This window comes from Podarcis bocagei, assembly GCF_964188305.1.
Source record: "Podarcis bocagei genome assembly, chromosome: 11".
NCBI lineage: Eukaryota > Metazoa > Chordata > Lepidosauria > Squamata > Lacertidae > Podarcis > Podarcis bocagei.
In genome coordinates, this window is record NC_138136.1 from 30,989,090 (window position 1) to 31,006,035 (window position 16,946).

At 46.6% G+C, this 16,946-nt stretch overlaps 1 long non-coding RNA gene across 3 annotated transcripts in view; it reads right to left on the bottom strand.

Moving 5' to 3' along the window:
• The window catches only part of LOC308597587, an 80,207-nt gene that overhangs the window by 14,421 nt on the left and 48,840 nt on the right, over positions 1 to 16,946 (bottom strand). For all 3 annotated transcript variants that reach the window (XR_014013060.1, XR_014013061.1, XR_014013062.1), the window contains one exon: positions 7,813 to 7,930. This is a non-coding gene — a long non-coding RNA (uncharacterized lncRNA). The remainder of the gene's footprint in view (positions 1 to 7,812; positions 7,931 to 16,946) is intronic.

Genomic DNA, 16,946 nt, shown 5'->3' on the forward strand with positions numbered 1-16,946 from the left:
ATTGTCTTCTTCCATAGGGTGCAGAGGAAAGGATTTTTTATTTTTTAAAAAAAAAAGTTTGCAAAAAGATGCTATTCTTAGGAGGGGTGCTTTGCTCACATACAATACTCTCTGCTCAGTGGTAGCACGCAAAACAGAATGTGAATTTATGGCCTAACATTTACTCTGCTAAAGCAAATGCAAACGCTCCCACTGCCAAACGCAGGGGTGGCAATACACGTTTAATGATCCAAAGAGGCAATATGTTATAGTGGTTAGAGCACTGGCCAATGACTGGGGAGAGCAGGGTTCAAATCTCCATTGAGCCATGAAGCCCTTTGGGTAATTTTATGTCACACACCCTGTCAGGTGTGGTCCTCACAAGAGGAGGAGGAATTTTGTACAATAGTGTGGACTCCCTGGACAAAAGGTGAGACATGAATGTAAACAGTTAGGTACCATATTTTTTGCCCTATAGGACGCCCTTTTTCCCCTCCAAAAATGAAGGGGAAATCTGGGTGCGTCCTATGGGGCGAATGCAGGCTTTCTCTGAAGCTTGGAGATCGAGGGGGGTCGGTGCGCAGGAAGACATCCACAGGCTAGGCAGCCCTGCTGAAAGCACAGCACCCAGCGCTTCAGGAACACATCCGCAGCCTGCCACCCGGCGCGCGGGGCGCCCTGAAGCAGAGCGCTCCTCGCGCCGGGCAGACATCCGCAGCGTGGGGAGCCCCGCGGGAGTTCCCGCAAGACTCCCTACGCTGCGGATAGCAGCCTGCCGCCGGGCACGAGGGGCGCCCTAAAGCAGAGCGCACCACGCGCCGGGCAGACATCAGCCAGCCCCACAAGCTCGGGGGACAGCGGGGAGGCGCAGCGCCACCATCCCGCTGTTCCTCGACCTGGTTTGGTTTCCCCGACCTGGTTTTGGGGGGAAATAAAGGAAAATTTTTTCCCCTTTATTTCCCCCCAAAAAAACTAGGTGCGTCCTATGGGACGGAGCGTCCTATGGGACAAAAAATACGGTAATTGCAAGTCTCATTTATCTTGTTTACTTTGGTCCTCGGACACAGGGCTTATCCACACTTAGATTTCACCCTGTTCTTTCCAGGCACAGGTTCACACTTCAAAGCTCCATGTCCGAGGGATCAATTTTTTTCCTTGGAGCTTTCACTGTAAAAACCTGCTCTTTAAAGCTGAAGCGCAACAAATGGCAATTATGGTTTTCCACGGACATGCCGTTTGCTCCAGAAAGTGTGGAGGAAGGGAAGTGTGGATAAGTCCACAGTCTCTCTTACAAATGTAAATGCTAGGTAAACATGAACATATTATTGCACTGAATAATAATAAAAAAACTTTATTCGAGAAAGCGTGTTCTCCCTAACAGAGAGCACGTGTTGCGGTTGGGGAACAGGCCGCCCAGCCATGACTAGGCAAATTAATCTGCAACCCTGGCCTTTAGGGTTAATCGGGTTGCTGGGGAAATATGATTGTTACCAATTTGGAGGAGGAGTCAGAAGTTATAAATAGAAGGGCCAGACGTAGGGACGTCCTCTTGGCCGTTTTGCATCGGATCACGTGGAGCACTTGGACAATCTTCTCATTGTCTGGTTACATTTCTTTATTTTTATTTCCCCTTTCTTTTTAATCCTCTCTAGTCCCTTAAATAATTTAATTCCCCCCTTTATTTCCCCTTTCTTTTTAATCCTCTCTAGTCCCTTAAATAATTTAATTCCCCCCTTTTCCTGTTCGATTTCCCACCCCACCCCTTACCCTGCCCTGTGGGAAGATTCTCCCTGTATCTGTGGCTTGCCTTTCCCAATAGTGAGAGAGCCCCCCGTTAGGGGCTTTCTTTCGCAAAAAGGTTTCCCCCATTTCTCTTGTTGAAATTGTGGGGCTAGTCAGGGCTGTTCCCAGCTTAGCTGGTATCACTTTCGTTTATAGTATCCCCGAAGGTTGGCTTTATGGCTCTCTGTGCCTCCAAGGACTATGAGCACTCTGTATATGCTCTTGAACTATGCTGTTTCTGAACAAGTTTATTTTCCTTAAGCGGCCCATTTGTGATAAAAGAACTTTGGGTTTCTTGAAGGGGTGCTTCCCTCAAAAAGGGCAAGCAGGGGTACCTGGACAAGCTGGGGGCTACCTCAACTCTGCTATTTCACTGGAAACATTTATGCCTGGCCTAGCAGGTGATCCTAGGGCTTTGCCCTAGAATTTGATGGCCTGGAAGTGTTTCCGGCCTGAATAGTGTCCCCATGTGGTCCATGAAGCATTGGTTTCACTGGGTCAGCGGATAGTGCCGGTAATGCCTAGGTTGCAGGATTGGTCCCTGTATGGGACAGCTGCATGCTCCCCCATTGCTCTACCTGGACACTTAGGTCCTTTTGGTGGTTACCTCACTGCAAGGGATGTAACGGGCGCCATGTTTGCAATATGCAAATGGGAGAAAGCACCTTTGCGTGCCCGCATTGCAGTTTGCGTTGCAGAGCACGGGCTGCAATTGCATTGCATTGCTGGGAGATTTGCAGTTGCATTGCACCGAGCGTGTGTGCATTGCATGGAGGGTGTGTGTGCATTGCACGGAGTGTGTAGTTGCATTGCATGGAGTGTGTTGTTGCATTGCACAGAGTGTGTTTTTTGCATTGCACGGAGTGTGTGTGCATTGCACGGAGTATGTAGTTGCATTGAACGGAGGGTGTAGTTACATTGCATGGAGTGTAGTTGCATTGCATGAAGGGTGTGTGCATTGCAGGGAGTGTGTTTTGCATTGCACGGAGTGTGTAGTTGCATTGAACGGAGTGTGTAGTTGCATTGCACGGAGGGTTTGTGTGTGCATTGCACGGAGTGTGTAGTTGCACTGCACAGAGCGTGTTTTTTGCATTGCACGGAGTGTGTAGTTGCATTGCATGGAGAGTGTGTGCACTGCACGGAGTGTGTTTTTTGCATTGCACAGAGTGTGTGTCTGAAAAGGAAGCTGGCTCGGCGGCAGCTTGGTTGGGACTTCTTTAGGCGTTCTGGCCAGCGTCGGCCCTGTAAATTTACATATCATGATGGCAGCACAAGATGCCCCCTGCCCAAGCGGGGGCTGGAAGCTGGCAAGCAATAGCTCAATACCTTTTGCCCATATTCCCATTTTATTTAGGGATCCAGTTGGATATCGTTGCTAAAACATACCACTTGCCTATGGAGAAGCTGTCTGCCTTGAAGGAAGTTATTTTGTAATACTTCCTCTGTAGCAAGTGATGCTTCACCAGATCCGATCTTGCTGGGTCACTTAACTAATCTTCCCACTAGGCCAGGCTGCCTAGATTTCACCCCTCCCATATCCAAGAATCTCCTGAGGAGTCTGCTGATTTTCCAGAGAGGAGGAGGCGTGTTCTGGTCTCTACTTATTCTGCTCCAGCACCAAATCAGTCAGTCAGTGTCAGAGAGAGAGAGAGACTGAGTGTTAGAGATCATGTGTAGAGATAAGGTTGCTGCTAAGGGCAGCTGCAATCACTCAGTGCATTGCAGCATTTATTTATGCTTAGACATATTAAGCTCTGTATATAGTTTGTATAGTTGTAGATAGAATAAAGAAGATATTCTACAGAGCTGCTCTCCGAGTTGTTTATATGTTCTGCTGTACTCTGCTGTGCGACGACTGTCTTGTTGGAGTGAATCCGGTGCTCACAACTCTAAGCTGTGAGTCCATAGCACTTTGACCTGTTCCTGTGCAGAAGGTGGTCTCTGGAAGTGCTACCCAGCTCGCCTAGCCCAGTTGGGGCTGCAGTGGATGAGTCCAGTTGGTGGCACTGGCTCAAGGGCGATGCTGACAGAGGTCCCCTTACCTTTGTGTATGCCTACCAAGTGTGGTGAAGGCAGATATCAGGCGATGGTAGCAATTCCTGAATGTATGCAATAGTAGTTCGCCATGGCAGGATACCTTGAGCCCGCACAGGGATTTTCAGGTTCATGTTGGTGCTGCTGGATCTTTGCCCTTTGGTTTTTATTTCAAGGGCTGCTGGTGTGCAAAGCTATGGCCTCAAGCCAGGTGTGGTGAGGCAATCATGTGACATAACTTTTCTTGAGTTTTCCCCATTGTAGTAGCAGTTCACATGTGGCCCGAGGAGTTCAGTGACCATCGGATCTGCTTTTGGTCTGATAACCAGGTAGTGGTGAGGTCTTGGCAAAACAGTCCTCACACTCTAGCACAGTCTCCGCCCCTCCGCTCATGCTTTCAAGCTGCGCCACTTAAGGTTTAATATTGTGCTTTCTACGCTCCAAATTACACTGAAACACTATCCGATTTTCAGATGAAGCGCTTCAGATCCTGGGCTCCAGACTCAGCTATTGCCAGACTTTTCCAGACCACCTGTGGCATTTTGACAACAATTAGTAATTACAGAGAGCGGCAGTTTCCATTTCCCCTTTTGCTTTTACCTCTTATGGGAAGGCCTGGATGGATTTCTTAGCCTTAAGCTGGCAGTTCTCGGCCATTCAGAAGAATTGGCCCCCATCCTCTGAGCAGATCCTGCAGTATTTGGTCCACCAGCTGCAGATTGGGCATGCGGTTATAACTATCCGAATTCAGTCCGCTGCAATGTCTGCTACATTGAAGCTTTATTTTTCAGAGACCCTTGTATAAAGTTTGCAGTGCGCAGGGCCTTGGAAGGTTGGAACCTCCAACCTCATAGGACAGTGGGCAGGAAGTCGGTCAATTTTTACCTATGCAGTATCTGCAACAAGTTAAAACTTGTCTGCTGGTTAAAGATTAAGGTGAGACTCCTTTCAGCAGTCCATTGCATTTTCGCACTGAGGGTTGGGAAAATGGTTGTTGGAGCCAGCACGGGGCTGAGAGTCTGGAGGCTTATTGCTTCTGGACTTTTCCTTATCCTTTGGAGCTTGTCATTAGAGTTGGTAACTCTAAAACAGACTTAGTGGACAGGAGTGCCACAATCAGGCTTCCCGCCACAGGTGAGGAGGGCCCTTGCCCGGATAACAGAATATTTGGCTTTTTATTCCCTGGGGGCTTGCCCGCTCCTAGTGCATGAAAATGGGTTCCCGTTAGCCAGGCATCGATGTGCTTACGTCGTGCACCAGTTATTACAGCCTGCGGCTTGCTTACCGCTGAACACTCCTCATTCCTTACGATTAGGTGCTGCTGCAAAGGCTGCACACTGGGGGGCCTGTCAGTAGACAGGATTGTGAATACGGGTCATTGGAAGTCTGACGCTGACAAGGGTTATATCAGGAAGTGTCACAATGATGTCTGTGCTGATGCTTGTCTGTTATTTCCTTTTTTCATAGGAGCAGCTGTGCACATTTGGGCCACAGCATTGTACACTAGGCTGGCAAGCATGTTGACGAGTTTGGACTGGGGCGCCATCTCAGTCTTCCTGCCCATGTGAACATATACAGGATGTCTAGATGGGGAATGCTTTGGGAGGAGATCCTTCCTTTGGTGCGGTCGAGTGTGACCTGTGCAGGTCCTCCCGCAGTGCTGGTGGTACAGCTGGGCGAGAATGTTTGCGGTCTTCCTCCAGCATAAGTTTGCATTCCTGCATGCAAGAGGGCTTGGATTGAGTTGATGGCAGCTCTCCCTGGACTCAAAATAATTTAAGGCATTGGTTCAAGGTGGTCTGGAGGGGGGGTTGGAGCACCTGTCCCCTCCAATGCGCAAAGATGTTCCATTAAGGGAATCCAAGGATTTGCCATGCTTTTGTCGACCCCTTTTGAGGGGTAGGGCCATGCAAGAGTCCCTGGGAGCATTTGGGGTGAGCTTGAGTCTGATCCTGGTTCATTGCTCCCCCATGCTGTTTACTGGAACTGACGATATGGTGGGGCCCAGTCGTCAGTGCTGCCCTGCTGAGGTCAGGTGCAGCTAGTTGGGACCCAATGCCTAGACAAACTACCACCGAGCAGGCCAGAAAGCATGTTAATAAGGCGGTGGATAATAGAATAAAATAAAGAAAATAAATAAAGTTAATAAAATAACAAAGAAAATAAAATAGGTCCTTGCTTTAGGTGGTTCTGTAATTTTGCACCCTCCTAATTTTCTTCAAGACTGTTCCCCTCTTTAGGGCAGATGGGGGGTGCATCTTTCCCCTATGGGGAACGACACCTGGCGGGATGCGATTGCCTTGGGATTCATTGCTCCCCCACAATGTTTGCTGGTACTGACGATATGGTGGGGCCCAGTCGTCAGTGCTGCCCTGCTGAGGTCAGGTGCAGCTAGTCGGGAACCAATGCTAGACAAACTACCACCAAGAAGGCCGGAAAGCATGTTAATAAGGCAGTGGAAATAAAATACAGGTCGTTGGAAATCGAATGCATTCAAAGGTTATGTTCGTTAACATTATTGGTGTCTTACAATTTTTGCTTGTTTTATCTTAGGTTTAGCAGCTGTCCGCATCTGGATGGTGGGGCACAGCATCATGCATTGGGCTGGCATCAGTGCTCGGCAGTCCGGATTGGGACCGGGTCTCGGCCTTCCTCCATGTGCAGTTGCCTTGGCTGTCCAGACGGGGAATGCGCCGGCCAGAATTCCTGCCGCTGATTCGGAGGCAGGTGCTGCTGGAAGGGCCGCCCACTGCTGTTGGGGTGCAGCTGGGTGAGAATGACCTGTGTGGCCATGGACTGTTTTTCGCTATGTGCTGCGATTTTGGGTGACCTGGAGACGCTGCGGGCAATGGTGCCAACAGCAAAAAATTTTCTGGTCAAAGCTTTTGCAACGACGCATTTGGAGGGGCAGTCGTTGCCCAGCTGCCACTGAAAGGGCCAGAAAACTCATCAATTCTGCTGTTTCAAAAAAGATTTTTGAGCTGGGTGGAGATGTGATTTCCCACCCCGAGATTCTTTTTGAGAGGCCATCCTTTTTCCGAGCTGATGGCGTGCACCTTTCTGCTTCAGGGAATGAGGCTTGGATAGGTGCGGTGGTGGCCAAGCTGAGGTCTTGGTTTAATACAGCTGGGAGAGAACGACCTGGTGGCTATGGGCTGTTCTTCACTGCGTGCTGCAATTTGGACGGACTTGGGGACATTGCGGGCAATGGTGCCTACAGCAATGATATTTTGGTCTCAGCTTTTGCAACGATGCGTCTGGAGGGGCAGTCGTTGCCCAGTCGCCACAGAAAGGGCCAGAAAGCGCATCAATTCTGCTGTGACACACCGGATTGCTGAGCTGGGTGGAGATGTGATTTCTCACCCTGCGATTCTTTTTAAGATGCCATCCTTTTTCCGAGATGATGGCGTGCACCTTTCTGCTTCAGGGAATGAGGCTTGGTTAGGTGCGGTGGCTGCCAAGCTGAGGTCTTGGTTGGGGCTGTGAGTGGTTTGGCGGTGAGCTGGAGGCTCCATGGCGGTTAGGCATTGGTTAATTGGTGCTTGGAGGGGTAAGTGCCTACCCCTCCAAATGATGCGGAAAGGGAATTCCGTTAAAGGAATCCAGGGGCTTGCCATTCTTTCGTCCTGTCCGTGGAGCCGGGCTTGGGCCGTGCAAGCCCCACCGGAACATGAGGGTCAGAAGTGAGGGCCTGTTTCCCGGCCTCCCTTCTATCCAATACTTGTTTCCCACGCTGGCTTCCGGTGGAGTCCGGAAGTGCCAGCTCTGTCCTGTGGGGGCAAGGACAGATAGTCACCAATGCCTAAGCAACCACTCACATTTTTTGTATTTGAATAAAGTTGTGGCCAAAATTATGCCAAAAACCTTAAACAAAATTGATGTGTGAAGTGTGTAATTATTTGGGGGGTGGCACTGTGGAACTCAACACGCAACAAGAGGAAGAAAATTATGCATGTGCTGCTCATAAACATTTGCACTATTATATTAGCCTGCAACACTTAAGCTGCAATCTGTTACCTGTAGAATTCAGTGTACAGATGGATCAATCAATCAATCAATCTATATTCAACCCATGTCAGTTGTTGTTTTTCATGAGCTAATTCACAAATCTTTTCTGTTGCATTTCCATGTCACTCTGCAGATTAAAAAGAAAAGGGGGGAAAGAATTTGCATTATTTCTCACAAAATATGCATTTTTATATGCATTTTGTCCAAAAATATACATTTGTGAGCCTGTATATTTTAACCTAAGATATGCATTGTATATGCATTTTTTTGAGGCAAAAGCTGTGTTGGAAAATTCGGAGAAGTGCATAACAGTGTTCCAATTAGCATGTTAGTCTGGGAAGCACAAATCAGGCCAATTCACTTAAAAACGCAAACTGCTTGAAATCCTTGAGCACCCCTAATTCAGTGGGCCTTTTCCAAAGCCATATATAGGAATACACCATACAATACTGTTCCAGCATACGATTCCATGCTTTGTAGTCCTGTACGGTGTGTGTGTAGGCACAGCTGTCCTACAGCCATTTCTACTCATTCATGAGCTGTCACGGCACATTTTAGCGCCAGGCTATTAGTAACCAAAAAGAAGGAGGATATCCACAACCATTTTTTTTTGTAAATGCTGGTAACAAGAGCATCAATATTCTCTGGCAGCAAAGATTAATACTGTGTGTGTGTGTGTGTGTGTGTGTGTGTGTGTGTGTGTGTGTGCTTTAAATACTGTGAAATGAAGCAGCTGAAATTTGTTGCTATTGCCAGTGTTTTCTAAATAAGGTTTTCGGAGCTTGCTTCACCTGTTCCCATATTAGGAGATTTTTCCTTAGCTTCTTGAAAGATTTTCTACTTTTTTGTCAAGGAATTCACAGTTAACATAAACTGCAATAAAATGTAGAGTAACATGAACCACTTGGCAGTACTTCTCTTGCTTACTGCTCTGCCATTAGAGTGGAATAAGGCTACCAAAGAGAAACTGCTTTGAAAGGGGTTGATGGAGAAATTGGATTCTCTCCATGAGTTTAGAGCTCTCATCATTTTCCTAACAGCCAAAGAAAGTATTTTCCAAGAAGAAGAATGGCTAAATATAAGTTGAATGCTTAAGTGAACTTCTTTGAACACACATGAATGCACACACGCGCGCGCGCACACACACACACACACACAACTGTGTGAAAATACAAAAATGTCATTATTGTTTCTTAAATAATGATGATGATAGGAACATAGGAAACTACCTTATCCATTGGTCCATCTAGTTAATATTGCCTACACCAGTGATCCCCAAATATATTTTTTCCATGGACCACTTGAAAATTGCTGAGTCTTGGCAGACCACTTAATGATTTTTCTTCCTGTTGTAGAAATCACAATGCACTGTGCTAGATTTTAAATTGCATTCTATTGCTTTTCTTATTTCTTTCTTATTTTTCTTATTTCTTATATTGTATTTTTATTGTATTACAATTTCAGTTCCATAGAATTCAAGTTGTAAGAATTCAGACATGCAGTGCACAAACTGAATGCAGCTTGAGGACCACTGCTTCATAGGCTCCAACTGACCCCAAATCCTAGGAGAGTCCTGGAAAATCACTAGTCATCGCAGCAGAGATGTTGCCTTGGGTCAAAGATTGTGGTGTCCAGTGGCATGGCACGCACAATATCTCACAGACCGCTTCTCCCCATATGAGCCAACCCAGACCCTGTGATCATCATCTAAGGTCCTTTTTCATGTGCCTCCTCCACAAGAGCTCCAGAGGGTGTGAACACTAGAACAATTTGTGGAATGCTCTCTCCAAGGAGGCTTACCTGGCACCTTCATTTCATACCTTCAGGCACCAGTAAAAAATGTTTATCTTTAACCAAGCCTGTGGCTGATTAACATTCTATGACGTTTTAAATGTGTTTTGGGGAGATGGCTTCTTGGTTTGTGTCAGGGCTGCCTCAGGTCTGAGCTCACAAAAGACCAATGCCAAGTTCTTCTTATATACAAGGATGTTTATTGCAGTTCATAGTAAGTTCCACAAGCGAGGCGTGCAGCCCCCACGTCTGTTAACCTTAGACGGTAGAAGTCCCCTCTGAATCAGTCCCTCCCCTACACCAGTTTAAGAGGCTTACGCTGCTCCACCTCTTTCTCTCTTTCCTTTTCTGCAGGGTCCTTCTGCCCGCTGGGGTTCCGCTCCTTCTGGATTCTCCTGACGCTGAATCCTCAGACTGCTTTCCCCCCCTCCTGCGTGCTTTGGGACCTGGCTCCTCCTCCGGGCTCCCTGTACTTCCGCGCGCCTCCACATTTGAACTTGGCACGCGTGCCCAACCTCTAACCTTCCTTTTGACAGTTATGCTACTCCCCTCACTGCCCTCCTCCCCTCCCGGGAGAATGGCTTCCTCTGACCCCTCCTCCTTCTTTGCTGCCGGAGCTGTTTCCCCTGACACACTGGAACCTTCCCCCCCTACGCTGCGCTCTGGTGGGGAAGCCGGCCCTGATTCCCAGCTGCCGCTTTGGGGTCCCCTGCTGGCCCCCCGCTCCTGACACTCTCCCCCTGGGGCTCCCCTCGCCCTGACCACGGGCGCCCCCTTCTGGGAATCCTCTGATTCGCTGGAGAGACTCATGGAATCCCTTGTGTCATTGTAATCCTCTTCCTCGCTGTCCTGCGATTTCTCTCCATCACTCTCCATCTCCTGCCTTCCCTGTGCCTCTGTCCCTGTACCCCTGACAGTTTGTTTTTGTTTTATTATGTATTTTGCGTCCTCATTTTATATTTTTATGTTGTGAACCACCCAGTGATCTTCGGATGAAGGGTGGTATACAATTTTAATAAAGAATAATAAACCATACCATACACTGACTGACTGCGTCTCTCTTGAATTTCAGGCAGAAGTCCTTCCCAGACCTACCTGGCAATACTGGGAATTGAACCTGGGATTTCCTGCATGCAAAGCAGATAGTCTACTGGGCATAAATACACTGGGAAACAATTTCTTACTTTTTGAATGTTGTCTAGATTTCTACAAATGATTTGGGGTATTTTCGCACTGCTGAATCAGGAAATGGCATCCGTTTCTCTCCATCAGGTCAGGTTTTCTGTAAACTGGATGGTGGGCATTGATAAAGGTAAGTACACGTAAATTGCATGTTGCTTCACCATTTTTCAAACTTCAGGGCTTGAACTTCTGTTTCTTGGAACTCCTGGAATGCTCAGCAGCACGGAGGTCTCTCTTCAGAGTCCAACAGTAGTCAGCCATCATGACTGCATCCCAGCGACGCAGATACCTGGTCTCCATCTCTTTCATGTCCTGATGGAATCTCTCCCCCTGCTCGTCACTCATTGAACCCAGGTTCTCAGGAAACCGGTCCATATGTGAAAATAGGTAGTGCATCTTGACGCTCATGTTGCAGCCCAGGTTTCTGAAAGCAGTCAGCATGTTGTTGACAAGTTCCGCGTAGTTTCTGGCCTTATTGTTGCCAAGAAAGTTCTTCACTACCAGAACAAATGCCTTCCACGCTTCCAGTTCCACTTCGTTCATTGAGTTTCCGAACTCTGGATCTCTGATGAGCTGACGGATCTGAGGACCGTCAAAGATGCCAGCTTTCAACTTCTCCATGGTCAATCCTGGAAAAGCCTGGCACAAGTAAATGAAGAGGTCACCATCCTTGTCCAGGTGAACTGCTTGATTAAGCTGAGCTTGATGTGCAGCGGTGGGAAGAGTATTCTGTCTCTGTTCACCAGAGGATCGTTGATGACGTTCCTTTCTTTGCAAGGCACCAATTCCTCCCACACAGGCCAGTCCTTCTTCATGTAATGCTGAGCACGGTCCCTACTATCCCACATGCACAGAAAACATGGGTACTTGGTGAAGCCAGACTGTTGTCCCAACAAAAAGTTCACCATCTTCAGGTCAACACAAATAAACCACTTATGCTGATCATAACCAATTTTCTCCAGCACATACTTCACCGCTTCATAGTTCTCCTTCAGTGTACTCGAGTGAGCCAGGGGTATAGAGGCAAACTGGTTGCCGTTGTGTAGCAGAACACATTTCAGTGATCGCTTGCTGCTGTCAATGAACAGTCTCCAATCTTTGGGTTCGTACTGTGGCACTCCAAGCTTGAGCAGAAGCTGCGCAATATCTGCACAGTACACCAAGTTCTTCTCTTCCGAGAAAAAACGGAGGTACTCTTGATGCCTGTTGCGCAAGAAGCTGATGCGAGCACTGTCAGAGAGGAGGTTTTTTTTCTTCAATCCGGATGCCAACAGTTCGGCAGAGTCCTTTGACAAGCTGAGGTCGCGAACTAGATCATTCAACTCCTTTTGGGAAAATGGATGTGGAGCATCATCTTCAAGAACCACTTCTTCTTCTTCATGTCCTTCAACACTGGAGGCATCTTCGTCACTAATGTCAGGAAGTTCTCCGAAGATAGGCACTGGAATTTCATCACAATGAGCTACAGGACGACGTGCTGATTGAAGATCAGGATACTTCGTGGGGCGGCTGCCCCATTAACTTAGTTTTTATCCCCCAACTTTATTCTTTGCTGGACCAATTTATGGAAGATTTCAAGGTTTTATGACTTCAAACTGATCCCTTTTCGACTTCCGGGTTGGCGCCATCGCCGAATGGCGGACTCCCTCCGAGCTCCGGAGGGAGTCTGCTCGGCAGGGGCTGGGTCCTACCGCGCCGGCGACGCGGGGACCCTTAAAAACCACGGGCACGGAGCCCGTGGACATGGGGACTCGGCAGGTACCGTTAGCGCCCTCCCGACTCGTGAAGGAGCCTTTTTAAAGGCTACGGATCGGGTGCCGGGGAGCGGCGTGGTGCTGTGAGTCGCTTCCCCTGCCGAGCGCAGCCGCATGCCATTCGTCGGAGAGCGCTGGCTTCTTCCATTGGAAATTCGGCTATTTAACAACAACCCGTGAGTAATTGGGCAACTGGGTATAAAAGGAGAAAAAAAATGAATTTTTTTTCGGATTCGGCACGAGCGGGGGGGATCTAAAAAGGAAGTCAGTCCCCTCCCTGATTGTAAACATGCTAAAACAAGGACTGAGAAACCAAGATCGATTCAGAAGCTTATTGCTGACAAAAAATATCAATTCCACGATGGGATACTACAAGAATTGTGCTGGAGGGGAAAAGTCGAGGGTGAGAGGGAAAAGGCAACCCCCCCCCTGGGAACCGGGGCGATTCGGAGAACCTGGCGGAGAGAGATGGAGAATTTGACAGCTGTCAAAGTAGCTGTCAAATCTTGAGAATATAAAGAGGACTTTGTTATAAGTATTTTGCTGGTAAATTTTGTTATAATTGGACATAAATATGGTTACAAAATGTCTGGGGAAAAAGAAACAACAACTTGACTTTTGGATTAGAGGATACAAAGTTATTGCAACCCCCCTAGAGGGGCTTTGGGACATTACAAGTGGCGTATGTGGAAAACTACTCCGGGATGTGCACAGGACTTATCTCCTGGGAAAGCAGCTGAACTGAAATATTGTTCTGTCTACAGAGGTGACAACACAATAGAATTTTTCTATTGAAGCAAGGTAGGAACTGGACGTAAGTTTTGTTCCTGAATAACAAACCTCTGTAGAGATACTAGATTTCGGAATAAGAATGGTTTTGCAGCTGAACAAGATAGAAACCTGAGAAAGTAAGAAATAAAAGAGCAAAGGACCAACTACGCCATGGAAAGAACAATGGGAGGAGCAACTATGATCAAAGGAAATTAAAGGCCTCTATTAGACTGGACTTTTGAAGTTAAACAGCATTAAAACAAGCAAATTTAAAGAAAACCGGCAAGATGGATTGAGGAAAATTTGGCTGTAGACTTGAGACCTCCAGGCCGACAACATACAGACTGATGGACATGGGGAATCTAAACCGGGGAAGGGAGGGGGAATTCTAGAATCCAAAGGCTATGTAACCAACTTTTTGAATCTTCTTCTATCTTTTATCTTTTATCTTTCTATATAACTTTGGTATTTTGATTTAACATGTTTTGGGAAAAAAGGGGGGATTCGTGGAAGGAAACGGGGTAGATCTTGGGGGGAAAATCTTTTTTTTATTTTGTTAAAGATGAGGAGTGATGTTAAGGTTGTAATTTAAATTGGCTAATAGGCATAACATATTAGGTTTAAATTGGGAATGAGAACTTGTGGAACCAACTTAGGGAAAGGGGAATACAGTCGGGAGGGGAAGGAGGGAGTCCCAGAAAGAAGGTTATGAAAATAAGGGTTTAAAATTGGTCTCTCTTTTTCTTTCTTTTCTTTATCTTTTCTATTCTTTCTATTCTGTCATTATTGGAAATTTTAATAAATATGATTAAAAAAAACAAAAACAAACTGATCCCTTTTCGACATAATCACCCAGAACTATCGGACCTGAATACTTCTTGTCATTAAAATAATCATTTCCAATCAAAACAATTATTTGACAAGGCATTTTACCCCCACCAACTTCTTCTAAAATGCTCCACACAAGTGTACATGTGAACAAAAACCTAAAAAAGACATGTGGCCATAGCTCAAAAACTTGACCTGATTGAACAAAACCAATGTGATTTTTGGATTCAGCACATCAGATTCATCCTAAATCAGCTGAAAAAAATGCAGACAACAAATTTGTTGTTGACCAGTGATAGCAATGTCTTTTCATTTCCCCTTCCTTGGTTATGAAGTCTCATGCTTCAAATCAATGTGTTTTTTGGAGAGCAATCCCAAGCAATCATGCGGTCATGGGAAACTGGAACAAATGACCACTTGCTGTGGAAAGCAGCACAGTGCGAGGCTGAAATCGCTCTTGTTTACCTAGACTCTCAGCGACAGGTTAAAAGGGAGGGAGGCAAGAGCTGCCTGAAATATCATGTTGGGCCTGTAAACCCAGGAATGCTCAATCAGCTGCCAGCAGTGCCCCCAAATGATCTTGTATAGTTTGCCTCCCCTGAAACCTCAGTGAATTTCAGACATTTCTGACTGAACAAGTTTGCCTAAGGTGAGATTTATCAGGCAGTGTCAGAGCTAGTGTATGACACATACTGGGTTCTCCTTGAGCCTAACTTCTGCTCCCAACTCTATGGACACCCCAATGCACACGCAGAACTCTGGGTAATCAAAGGGATTTGTCAGCACTGCGTGATGGAAGGTAGGTCTCTCTTTTGCAGCGTAGTTTTGGAGTTGCTGAGGACATGGCAGGAAAAGCCCCTTGAGACATTAGAACTCCAGACATGTATCGGAGGTCCTACACACGCAGCAAGCTTGAGTCAAGATGTTTGTCAAATACTTTTCATGCCAGTTTGAAGCAGAAGCATAAAATGGCAGACTCCCTAGACCAATTTTAAGGTGTAATTGGGGCCAATTTTAAGGTGTAATTGTTTCGTTACAAAAAAGTTGCTTACAAAACTCAATGTTATGTACTGAGTTGAATAGGATCCAAATTGCAGCAGTCTGATTGGTCCTAGAACAATAGGATCCAAAATGCAGCAGTCTGATTGGTCCTAGAACAATAGGATTCAGAATGCAGCAGTCTGATTGGTCCTAGAACAATGCAGCAGTATGATTGGTTGGCAGGAACCACCCAATCCTTCTCCAGATAGAAGTGAATCCACAACCTGATTGGCTTACAGTAGAATTCCGGAATTAGCCAATCATGTGCAGCCCATTGTGTAAATAATGTATATAAAGCAGATACTGTGAGGGGACATTCATTCATTCCTCCTCACCACTATGAGCTGAATAAAGAGCATGAAATCACTTTGCGACTCTGAGTATATTTCACTCAAGTAAATGTCTTACGAAATCAGCATTCTTTTAAGGAGAGGGAATGCGAGGAGAGGAATGTGGGGTGAGGCTCTGTTCTCCCCAGTCTTAATTCCGTCACACAATCCACAACACCACACCAGCTCTTAGCTAAGGGCAACTATAAAGGAAACCTCTTGATAAATGGTGGGAAGAGGGTGAAAGTGTCAAGAGAGAAAATTGAGGCAGAAGCAGAAGCTATAATGGAAAGTGAGGGAGGGAGTGAATGACAAAGAATATCTAAATTGAGCTTCTGTGCAGTGGATAATTCTTTTTTAGTAACGTGCATCACCTGGAAATGTAAGTTGAATATAATAAAGAGTGTACTACAGTTATTTAGAAACTTAGGAGACATTTAAATTCAGTAAAAAGCAACCCATTTCATTCAGAGTTCAGACATAACATTAGGACTGTTTACTATTTTAGATTTACTTTTTAAAATATATTAAATACCCCCAGTGGTGGAGCTTCATGCTCCAAAACCGAGGGGCGGAGAGCAGATGGGGGCAGGGCTGGTGCACATCCCGGGGCATGGCGCGCTGCCCACAGGGGCGTGGCACATGTCGTGGGAGTGTGGCACGTGTCCTGGGGGCGTGGTGCCCAGTGCAGTGGGGGGAGTGGCACCCCACCAGGATTGCACTGCCAGGGGTGGTGTGCTTCCCCGCACTCCTCTTCCTCCGCCAGTGAATACCCCTTCATCCTGTGCATTCCCTATTTAATCCCTTTTTAGCTAAACAAGCACTGCCTTTGGAGCAAAGAAGGCAGTGAGGGCCACTAACCTAGTTCGCTTTAGAAGAGGATTACATAAATGAATGGAGGAAAGGGCTATTGGTGGCTACAAGCCATGATGAGGACTATGCTATGCCTCTGCAGTTGGAGGCAGTAATGCTTCTGAATACAGTGGGGAGAGTATTCTTGGGCTCAAATCCTGCTTGTGTAGCCACTGTGAGAACAGGATGCTGGACTAGATGGGCTTGATCCAGCACAGAGCTTCTTATTTCATTTTTTATTTGAAACACTTCACACACATTATCTTGTCATAATCCCTATAACCCTGTGATACAGGTCAGTATCATCATCCCTATGTTGCAGAGGATGAGGCCAAGAGATGGTGGCATGTGTCCAGCCACCCAGTGAGTTCGTGGAAGAATCAAGATTCAATATGGAGTTTCACAGCTTGGCCTCAGCCGCAAATTTCTCAGATGACCACATTACAAAGGGACCGATTCCTCCCCAGTTCACAGGCCACCATACTACCCAATTAGGGAAGCAGATGCTTTTATTTAGCATTCCCTCAGTTTTTATGTAGTGACCTGTCTTTTTTCCTTCGTTATTAGGCTTATTGGTGTTCTTTTTAATCAGGTT